The sequence below is a fragment of the Rhamphochromis sp. 'chilingali' genome, assembly GCF_963969265.1.
Source record: "Rhamphochromis sp. 'chilingali' genome assembly, chromosome: 21".
In the NCBI taxonomy this organism is placed as follows: Eukaryota; Metazoa; Chordata; class Actinopteri; order Cichliformes; family Cichlidae; genus Rhamphochromis; species Rhamphochromis sp. 'chilingali'.
In genome coordinates this window covers 13,707,033-13,718,575 of record NC_137949.1, presented here as the reverse complement: position 1 = coordinate 13,718,575, position 11,543 = coordinate 13,707,033, and the positions used below count along the sequence as shown (strand labels likewise).

The following is an 11,543-nucleotide window of genomic DNA, read 5'->3' as shown; positions in this document are numbered from 1 at the left end:
GTTCCTTGAACATGAAAATATAGAAAATGTCAAATGAGCATCTTTGGGATGGAATGGAATGGGAGATTTACATAATGTATATGCAAAGACAAACCTACCAAAACTCTGCAATGTCATCAATATGAACCAAAATGTTTCTGGCACCTTGTTGAAACCACATCACAAAAAATTTCAGCATTTTCAAAGACTGAAAAGGCTGAAAAGGTGTATCTAATAAACTATCCTGTACATTTTACTGACCCAGATCAATAACGATCTAAGTCGAGACTAAACTGCTTCAGATTGCTGACCTATAAATGTATTCACCATTCAGCCAAACTAAATGACAGCTGTTTGGCACAACTGTACATCAGAGAGCACTTTTCAGGCTTTTACTCTGAAGGCCAACATATAATGCCACTCTGTACACGCTGCTGGCTTGACGCATCTCTCTCGCTCTCTCTCTCCGCGCGCCGTGATCCAGCGCGGTGCCGATGCTTCGTTAAACCTGGAGCCGACTTCAGAAACACTGAGCTGCGTGATAACCGGAGAGGAAACCACATTAAAAAAAACGAAAAAAAGTCTGCTATTTTAAGGTCGTTTTTCCATGGAAGCCAGAGTGGAAGGAGACCAACTCAGAGACAGGATTGCATTCACAGTCTGTGCAAGTCTGTGTTAAGAGTGTGCGCGCCTCGGACTCCCACTCAGTGATGTAAAACGTGAAGGTGGATTTTGGCATGTGGCGGAGCAGGTAAAAGGTAAGACTCGTGATACTTCATCGACCATTAAATTGTTGTAACACTGATATATATATATATATATATATATATATATATATATATATATATATATATATATATATATATATATATATATATATATATATATATATAAGAGAGAGAGATACATATATACATATATATATATATATATATATATATATATATATATATATATATATATATATATATATATATATATAAGAGAGAGAGATACATATATATATATATATATATATATAAGAGAGAGAGATACATATATATTTATATTTTTTAAGCTCAAATTCATATTTCACTTCAATCCGTGACGAACATGAACAAAACCCTTCCCGACTCACTCATCAACTGGGCGATAACTCGCGAAAAAAAAGAAAAAAAAAAAAAGAAAAGATATTGACACTTGGTTTCATCAGCAGACTATAGGCGTAGTCCCTCTCAGGGCAGGAGGTGTGAGAATATTTTCAGGGGGGAAGGATGCAAGTTATTCAAATAAGTAAATAAATAAATGCGAACAGGAGAGCTGATGAGGTCCCCATGAGGTCTGTGGTGGTGAATGGAGATAAAAGCTCTGCCTCTGTTTTGGGAGGGATGTAGGTGTTGAGGGAAGAAAGGATGCTGGATTGTGATCACACTTTATGTATCATACCGTATGACTGAAAACTCAATATAAAATATAAAAAATATATATACATAAATTTTAAAAGACAATCCACCGCCTGCATGAATGGTGACGCCTGTGGATGTGACTTCTTTCCCCCCCACTTGAGATTGTTGCAGCAAAGAGATCGCATCTATACACTGTCTGACATGATGACACCAACACACTTGACAAGGTGGAGAGATAAAAACCCTCCTGTGCTGCACGGCGGGGGATGACACAAGCTCTGTATGAAGCTGGTGTTCTGCTGTGAGTCAGTGTGGCCCTGCAGCAGAGGAACGCACTGAGGAACACAGTTCTTTTTTTGTACCCCCCTCAGAGTGGACCAGGATCCCTAAAAGCCTGCGGGGATGAGATATAGTGTAGATATCCCTTCATGCGGATGAGTGTTTGCAAAAAACCCTCACTTTACACGCTCCTGTTCTGACCTTAAGTACGAGAAATAAGACTGAATTATAAATGAGTTATGCTCAGCCAAGGGACTCTCCAGCTACTGGCTCTTCTCTGACTTCCGTGGGCATTAATTGAGGATGGCATGGCTACAGTAATTGTGTGCAAATTGAATCTGGCCATTGTTATCTTCATAATAGAGAGCATAGTTCAGGGGAAATAACCAGAAATGCATTTGTAAGCCTTTTTTTAATTACTTTTTTTTTTTAAAAAGGGAACAATACTTTTGCGTTCCAAAATCCAAGGCCACAGCATGTAAGCATTTGTTCAGTGTGCTCACCAAAGTATGGTTTTTAGAAGTTTTCTTGTAACAAATGAATTTAGGTGCACGGAGGACTCTGCTGTACCTCAGGGCTTTCGGCCAGTGCTGCCCTGCTGTATCCAAGCAAGAGGGATGCTAATGGAGGGGTTGGAGGGGGGATACAGGCGTTACCGCTGCAAGATCGAGAGAGAGTGATGCTGAGCGTGTGTCTCTGAGAGAGAGAGAGTGTGGGTGAGTGTGTGGGCATTTGTGTGTGTGAGGCGTTTCCATGGCAACCTGTCAGGGGTGTGTTTGGTCCCGGGAGATAGAGAGAGGGAGAGAGAAAGATGATGAGAGACGAGGAGAAAACTATCCCTTGTTAAGGGTTGGGGGGGGAATGAGATAAGCTAATGGGGGGGGGGGGGGGGGGGTAAGGTGGGATTGCCTCCGCCCCTCTGTCTTCCCCTACCACCCTATCAACCTTCTACTGTTTATTTTCTCCAACCCTGACAGGCTTCCTTTTCCCTTTCCCTTTCTCACATCTCTAACTCTGTTCCCTTGCAAGGAAATTTCAAGGCTTGCCGTGTCTGTGTCTTGTGTCACATGGGAGGATTTCTGGGTAATAACCAAGTGCACAAAACTCATCTGAGGAAATCACCGCGCCACCACCGTTTTCTCCTGACTTAACTCCCAATCAACCTTCACGCTGCCTCAATGTAATCCACAGCTGGTCATACTTACCATGACTGTATTCTTGACCTCCACAGCCTTACCAATCAAGCTCAGCCCCCCCTGTTTTTGTCCCTCATTGTGGGTGCGCAAACTAATGAGTTAACATCCCACCCGCGTAGCTGCACACAAACCGCCTGGCTGATTCTTGGCACCTTTATTTCCCTCAGATGGTGCCAATAATGGAGAAAAGCAATGCCAGTGTTTGGGTTTTATGCACTGACTGTTAAGCTCTGTCTTACATGTACTGATTCCCTTTATTGGCATTAGTTGGATTACATTAGAAATCCAACTTAAACCAAATGGAAGAATATAGGGATTGATTACATGCTGCTGCAACAAGTGTGACAAGGATTTTTTTCTGTTATTGTTTGTGATCTAACAGAAAATAAGAGAAACAAGATGTCTTTTATTTATAAAAGACATAAATAAAACATAAAAGGGATTTCAAAAAGGCAAAAAAAAGAAAAAGAAGCGCACATGCAAACCAAGGACAGAAGAAAAAACAAAATAAAATATAACATTAGAAACTAAAATAGATTACAGTGCAATCACAAAGTTACACCTACAGATATGATGTGGCTGATTTCCCTCCATCCTTAAGCATGCAAAAGTCAGCCCATTTTTCTTGATCCTCCAGATTTAAATGATAATAATTAAAAATGCATCTCACCATTTATTACCAAAACGTCTGTCTTAGTCTAAGTACAGGCGAAAAAATATTCTTTGGCATCATAAACATGAAGCAATAATTTTGAGAGAAATACAAGGAAGTGTATAAAATATTTATAAAGAGAGATATTTAAAAGTGAATATATATACCAATGAACGAATCAAGTAAATTTTATTTGACCAGATTCCATTAAAGCTCAAAATTAACAGTTGATTGAGAAGCAGTTTCATGGCCATGTGAGGCCATAAATTAAGTAGATTAAAATCTTATTATGATTTTAAATGTATTACTCGCATTTGGTAGCAACTTCATGCAAGTGACCGCGGCCATAATTAGGCAAAAAAGTAATAAACTAAGCCCATCAGTGAGAAAGCAAAAAACATTCAGTGGCTGTTTTAAAAGTAGGGAATGAATTTGTCTTGATGCATGCTCAGTCATCCAGGAAAAGAAATTCCAAACACTCCTTTGATTGCAGCTATTCCACTGGCCACTGATCAATGGTCTTTGATCAGTGAGTGTTGATCAATTGTTATGACAATTTGCAATATAAATGATAAAGAAACTGACCTCACAGCCCTTTGTTTGCCAGTGGTGCTAGTTTCAGTCATTGTGCAAATGACCTGCAGTCACTTGGATGAGTGACGAAATGCAATGAAAACGCTGCGACCAGATGAATCAACTTTTCGGGATAAGGAATGAATTGACCAGCTCACTAAAAAGCCTGAGAGCTTGGTGTGGCTGTAGCTGAGGAGGCAGAGCATGTGATCTATTAATTGCAGGTTTAATCCCTGACTGCTGCAGTCTGTATGCCAACTTGCTGACTGACGCATCACAGTTCTGAATGAAATTATTTTTACAGGTTAAACCGAGATTAATTTGTACCAGAATGATGGGAATTAAAAAGTGTGGAGATGGAAAGAAGCAGCTCATCATTCCAAGCATATTACATCATCGTTCAAACATGATGTTTGATTGATTTGATTTTATTGATTAGCATTCAAATATATCAATGAATACAGAACAAAAATCTACCACAAAGCAAGAAAGCATGAGACAAGGCTAATCAAAAGGTATTGGCTGAAGCATTTGCTTATTCAAGATGGCGTGAATGTTGTGTTAGCCTGCAAGGCTGACAGGGTCACAAATTTTTACTGATGATGTGACTGCTGATAAAAGTAGAAGGTACTCTATGTTCAGTGCAAATGGATAATAACTGAAAGCATGCCAAAGAAAAATCAGCCCAAGAGGCAAAGAAAGTGAATATTCTTCAATGACCACGTCAGTGACCTGACCTCAGCCCCATACAGCGGCTTTACAGTGACTGAACCACAAATAAGCAGGAAGTGAAGGTGGGTGCAGTAAAGGCCTGCCAGAGTATTTAAAAGAGGGGATTACAGAAGTTAGTAATGTCCACAGGTTTTAGACTTCAGGCAGTCATTAGCTACAAATGATTTTCATCCAATTATTAAATCCATATATTTAACATTATCTTAGTCTGGCCCATTACTTTGGTGCTTCTGTAATTCCTCCGCATTTATTGCAATACTTAATTAAACCACTTAAGGGTGAAAGTCTTCACTTTAATCACATCTTGGTTATATCGTTTAAAATCGACTGTGGAAAAATGACAAAAATTGCGTCACTGACCATTTAGTTATGGACCTGTCTGCGGTTTCCAATGACATGTATACTAAAAATACTTTTATCTAATCAGTTATGGTTTCGATTATAGTTTAAAAATAATTTTTGCAGAAAAGGAGTTTTGGCATCACTGTTACACCAGATCTTTACGCCATACTTGGCTGATTTAGAAGGGGATGTATCGCACCTGCCTCCAAAAGCCACCAACTGTTCATCTGCACACAGATCAGTACCAGTTTTTGGATAAGTGCACTACAAAAATATACAAATATCCCTAATGGCAGGGCCTGTCTGTCTAATCTGGTTGCTAAAAGAAAAGTAGACAATTTGATTCATTATAGCAGGAATTTTTATGATTAGAAATATAATAACAGTGCACATGAATGTATAACTGGCATCATAAAAGAGGTCACTTGGTCAGTTGAAGGTCTAATGTGTTTTGTTCTCAAAATCTCTCATCATGGAGAAGCAGGAGATTTATTTTTTTTGTTTCATCTTGAATCTGAATTAAATATCATCCACGTGGAAGTTTAAATGTCATTTTCACCGAGAGCCCATTTATTGTACTTCCCAAAGTAACAATAACTCAGAGACTGAGCTGAATGAGAGTAAAATCATTTCCATTAGCAAAAACGTCTTTGCCCTTCCCATTGATGTGCTCTTTTAGAGATAATCCACAGTGATAAAAAAAAACCATTAAAAATTATATTCATTGTTATTATCCAGCTACCAGGTGATCTGTTACTGCGACGTGCTCAGGTTTCAACCTTTCCACAGCCAACCGGGTTACTATTGAGGAATTTTAAAGTAATTGTGTAGTTAATCACGGTGATTCTTAATGAGAGCCTGCAGTATGTGTACAGTTTGTCAGAAAATCAATACACCCCATAGGTGTCAAACACATTCTCAGGATATTAGTGCACGTTAAACTGATCATTCTGAAATAACCCATTATGACAACCTAAAGCAACAGAGGGCTGCTGAAAGGCAACATTATTAATGCAAGGCAGATTTGCAGACAGAAACTTTAATTACTTAATAATTACCATGTGAATCAGTTTTATCTACACCATTAATAATTGATTAAATATTGTTCAGTTGCCACTTTTCAATCCCAGATGTCAGAGCCTCCAACTAACACACACATGAATTATATTAAGACTTTAAATTTCCAGGGTTTTACATGTAATAAGGTCAATAAGGTTTCCCAGTAACACTACAATAAAAAGCAAATGTTTCAGCTTCTGAATTGTCATATACAGAATGCTTATAGAAGAAGTTTCATGGACTTCAATAAATAATTCTTTTTATTTGAGTAATATAATTAACTTAGGTCCTTTTGTGCAGGTTGCTCTATAATGTTGGAGTTTGTTTCATGTTCACTGTGTTTCACAGTCAGGGAGGAAGACTCTCCTCTCACTTAATCTGACTGGAAAAGGAAGAAGATATGTCAAGTTAAATAAGTCTTCTTGCTGTTTTCTATTAATATCTTCATAGCAAAATATATTCTTAAATTTGAGTTTAAGCACTAACGTTTAGCCCCAGTGGCAAGATTATAAATCTAGAAAGGATAAAGCAACGTGGCATTTATGTTCATATCATTAATAATACAGTATATTTTAAAAGGGTGCCTAGCAGACGCAAAGGTGTAGAATATGAGAATTTTATGTAACTTTTCTTAAGAAAAAAAGGAAATGGCTATAACAAGTGGAAACCAGATAAAAGCCCCCAAATGTTTAGTCAGAGAGATGCGATAAAACACAAATTAGTTTACTTTTTTTTTTTTTTAACTACCCTGTGCTAAATGGCTCCATATCAGAAATAATCACACTCGATCTTAAAGTACTTTGAGAAGAACTAACTTTATTAAACGGTGTATAAAATAGTTGTCTAATCCAAGGAGTCCCAGATAAATCAGCGAATAATGACAAGAGCCATGACTTCCCACTCCTCTTCTGAATATAGATGTGTCCAAAGCAAGAGGACAGTGAGGACTCTTTTCATATTAAGCAACACATTAGCGATGCAGCGAGCTCCAGAGTGCTCGGTTGTTATTGGAGACGAATTTTTTGTTTGACAGGCAAGACGAGGCCAGTGTGTGGGGCCCTTTTGCTGGAGTGTGATTAGCATTGCAGATGCTGGTTTCTGTAGGCGTCAGTTTCAACAAACTCAAGGTTCCCCGTCTCCAGTGCACGATTAAAATGTAACAGTGATGCGTGGTTAATTCGCAGGAGCAGTATTATGCTGCAACACTCAAAGAGCCTATTTTTTGCTCAGGTGTATATTGCACCTCCTCCTGCATGGGCTTTTTTTGCACCTCCTCTTGCACATAAATACACACAAGGGCTGCAACCACACGAGTTTCTCTGTGCTGAAGTCTAATATGTCTCAAAGCTGCCAACAGCTATTACTTTCTGCAGGTATTCAATATCAAAAATTAATGTGTGAATATGAAAGGGAAATGAGGGGATTCGTGACTTTCCTCGAGAAACGAAGGTAAAGATGAATTAATTTTAGTATTAGAATTTAGCACAGAAAGCAAAAGTAATAAGAATAACCACTGGCATGATCATAATAACCGTAATAATAATTGGGATGATCCACAATAGTCAGTAATCCTCAGTCCTAATAAATAAAGGGATCATAAAAACATCATCTTCGTGTAATTTAGGTCCATTAAGGTTATGACCCTCCCACAGACAACCAGTGTAGTATTGATCAGCTTTAAAGTATGTGATCAATCAAACCGCATCATATCTGTTAGTGTAGACAACAGTAGAAGCTGATTCTTAATGAAAGCCTGCAGCATCGGGGCCATTTATCAGAAAATCAATATACACTATTGGTGTCAACCTACGCTGTATACACACAAACACACACAGTTGGACATGGGTCCAGCTTGTAGTGGGTGTTCTGTGTGTGCATGGGTTGCCATTAGTATAGGAAGTGCAGGCAAAAAAAAACCCATCATTGAGCTGTGCTGTGTGGCATTTTAAAGACTAATATATTATTCATGAAGAAATTTGATTGTCTGTAGTTTTTTATCCTCTTACACTTCATCATTATGTGTTCATTTGTTCATAGCGATATTAGCTTTGGGGTAGTTTTGGCATACAGCCGGTTTCTTCTGTTTAGATAAAAAACAACCTTTAGATTTACCTACTTTGTTAAACTGCTTTGAAACTCAAATATCCAACTGAATACACGAGTAAACTGGCACCAACTCAATGCTTTTACATATGTAGAATTGGTCAAAGTGACCAGAAGAGTTTCTAGGAGGATGTTGGAAACTCCATAACCACCTCTGGGGTTCACACAGGATGGCCCAGAAAAAGAAAAAATCCTGTAAAGGTGTGTGGGATAGTTTCTTGGCACAAATTGGGCCTCTTAGGACCAACTAAGCATCATTTAAATGCCACAGCCTACCTGATTATTATTGTTGCTCATGTCTGCTATCTTGCAGGGGAATAACAGAACATGTCACTGAGTTAGGATCATTTCAAGGTGGTTTCTTTAACACGACATAGAGTTCACTGTACTAAGCAGTCCACACTCACAGTTTCCACATCCTAGTCTTAGATCTTATATAGCACCTTTGGGATTTTGGTGTGATTTGCATCATGAACGTGCCGCTGATACATCTGCAGCAGCCAAAAACCAAAATCTCTGAAGAATGTTTCCAACACCTTCTTGATTTTATGATACGAAGAATTTAAGCAGCTCTGGAAGAGAAAAGAGGGCCCAACCCAGTACTAACGATATGTACCTAATGAAGTGTCAGGTGAGTGTAATTTATAGCATCTTGGTAACCTTTTCACTACTGTAGTAATTGGGACTGTATAACTGTATTATTTAGGAAATTACTCAGAATACGTGGTGTGTAACATACGTTGTTGTGATTTGACAGCCCACGTTCTTCCAAGAGATTGTTCACTTATTAAACAAGACCTGCGTATATGCAAACTCATATAGGCACAACCTAAATAGGTATATACAAAAATGTTGCCATGGTGAGCTAGAAGATGCTACAAAGTTTTGTGACATACTGCATTCTGAATGTTGTAAGGGGTTAATTTAATACCAACTGTGAAGCTTTCAAGTAATTTCCATGCGCAAACTAGTGATGGGTAAAATTCAAGTTCCTCCTTTTCTACAGTGAAACATTTTCAGGAATGCTTACATAGTTTAAACCAGACAACAGGAACCAATAATCGATAGCTGTTCTTCCATTCATGCCAATAATGATCTCACTGTAGTTCCATCCTGCAAACTTAATGTATAATCTTTTATTGCCTTAATGCAAGTCAGTGTATACTTTACACATATTGTAGCATTGCAGATTGTTGTGACGATTGAATGAAAACACCTCTGAGGTGCTAAAAGTCAAAATGTTTAGAAGTATCTGCCATTCTTGCTGCTATATATAAATGCGCTCAGCTCTCAGCAATGTCAGGAGCAAATAATGGTGCACATCCTTTCCATTGAGAAATGAGAAAACATTGCAACAGGCAGGTCTCTGGAGGACACTCTTGCAAGAGATGCCAGTAAAATTGGGGGGGAAAGCACAAAGAGTTCTTCAGGTTAGTGTGGGCAACCTTCCTCTGGCACTGTCACAAACACAGAGGGAGGCTGACATTAGACACTTCCACGATATGTATTCTCAGGGTTGGGACTAACGCGTTATTAAGTAACGCGTTACAGTAACTACGTTATTATTATGGTAACGAGCACGGTAACTAGTTATTATGCCAAAATCAGGAACGCATTAGTCGTTACTGGGATTTAGATAGGGTCGTTACTCGTTACTTCGTGTGGTGGCTATCACGGAGCTTCCACAGATTCAGTAACATTAGCAAGTGGTGGAGGCCAGCAGGTGGATGAAGGAAAGGGGACGCAGAAGGAAAAGAGACCCGAGGCGACCGCCGGTCCAAGTGTGAACTGAACTTCAGGTAAGAAGTTATGACCTGCAGTCTCTCTGGGTCAGATATAAACCAAGTTTAGGTGGAGTTTATTTTCGTTATTCTGACTTTTTCCGTACTGCATACTAGCTAGCATGACGGAGTTTCTATACAGCTGGGTGGTGCTATGAAGTTAATGATGTTGAACTTTATTTTGTTCATAAGTTATTAGAGTTGCCAACCGTCCCGTCTGGTATTCAGAGAAAATATTACGCGTTTCTTATTGAGGTGAAAAGGAACAGTTTGTCCCGTAATTCAGCTACAATGAAAAAGACACAAAGCTGGAGTTATTCTGTGTCTTTGCTGCACAGCTGCCTCTTCTTCTTTCATTCTCCCCCCTCCCTCTCCCGTTTCTACTTCAATCATGAAAACTGATCAATGATCAGCTGATCGGCTCTCCTGTTTGTTTATCGCCCACTTTGCGCCGAAAGAGGAAACCAGCGGATGTCGCGGTAAACAACAGCAGCACATTTAAGCTTGATCAGCTATTGTTAGAATTTATTTAATATTAATTTCTCGTATCAGCTGATGTTTGCTGGAGCATGCATGATATGGTTTGGTTATCTGGTGAGAGGGAAACATGAAGATGAAACCAGGAGATGTCCTTACTGGATCATCAGAGCTGAACAGGTGATGGAGAAACAGGTTTACCTTTTAGGTGACATGAATGAGTTGAAGGGAAGTTATGAACGGTTTCTGAGAGACAAATAACACCAGGATCCTTTTTTTAGGTAGCTGACAGCTGGTAACTGTGCAGGGGCGGGTCTAGCAAAGTGTTGCCAGGGGGGCATGTAGGGCATTAACAGGGAAAGGAGGGCACAAAGAAATACTTTTCTTTCTTATTCTCATTTAAAATGTCTCGCTTTTAAAAAATAATTATCTGAGTCTTACAACAAACGATTGATAGATTGATGCATATATACCATCAAAACAGTGTACATCACTGTCACAACAGTGTTTATTTTCATTCAAAGGCTTTATGATTTTTCCTATAATGGTGGGCCGGTCTCTAGTCAAAATGCCCGGGCCAATTTTCTGTCCCAGTCCAGCCCTGTATGCAGCTCATCTGCAGTCTGGTGTTGCCTACATCTTCCTATTCAGAAGGCAGAATTTCTGAGTTCTGAGTACAATCGAAAGCACCACGACTGCAGTTTTTGTGTTGGATGTAAAAGGCGCACATGACTCTGTGACGTAGGCTAGAATCATGGCAGCAGTCAATGACGGTCCAGGCGTGGGATTTCTCTCGTGGAAATATGCATTATACATTATACATTATATTTTCCTTTCTATTGGTAGGTGGCACAGTGCACTTGTGGCAAGTAAGCAAGCTAGAAGACTGGCAAAGTTATGGAAGAAACACATTAACAAGAGAATTCTGAGTAAAACCAAAGTTACTTTCCCTAGGAACTAGTTACTTTGAAAGTAACGAGTAACT

At 39.0% G+C, this 11,543-nt stretch overlaps 1 protein-coding gene across 1 annotated transcript in view; it reads left to right on the top strand.

Moving 5' to 3' along the window:
* The first annotated feature begins 470 nt into the window (after positions 1-470).
* lingo2b (leucine rich repeat and Ig domain containing 2b) overlaps positions 471-11,543 on the top strand; it is a 41,913-nt gene continuing 30,840 nt past the window's right edge. The window contains exon 1 of the mRNA XM_080870247.1: positions 471-737. The gene's annotated coding sequence lies outside the window, so the exon portion shown is untranslated. The remainder of the gene's footprint in view (positions 738-11,543) is intronic.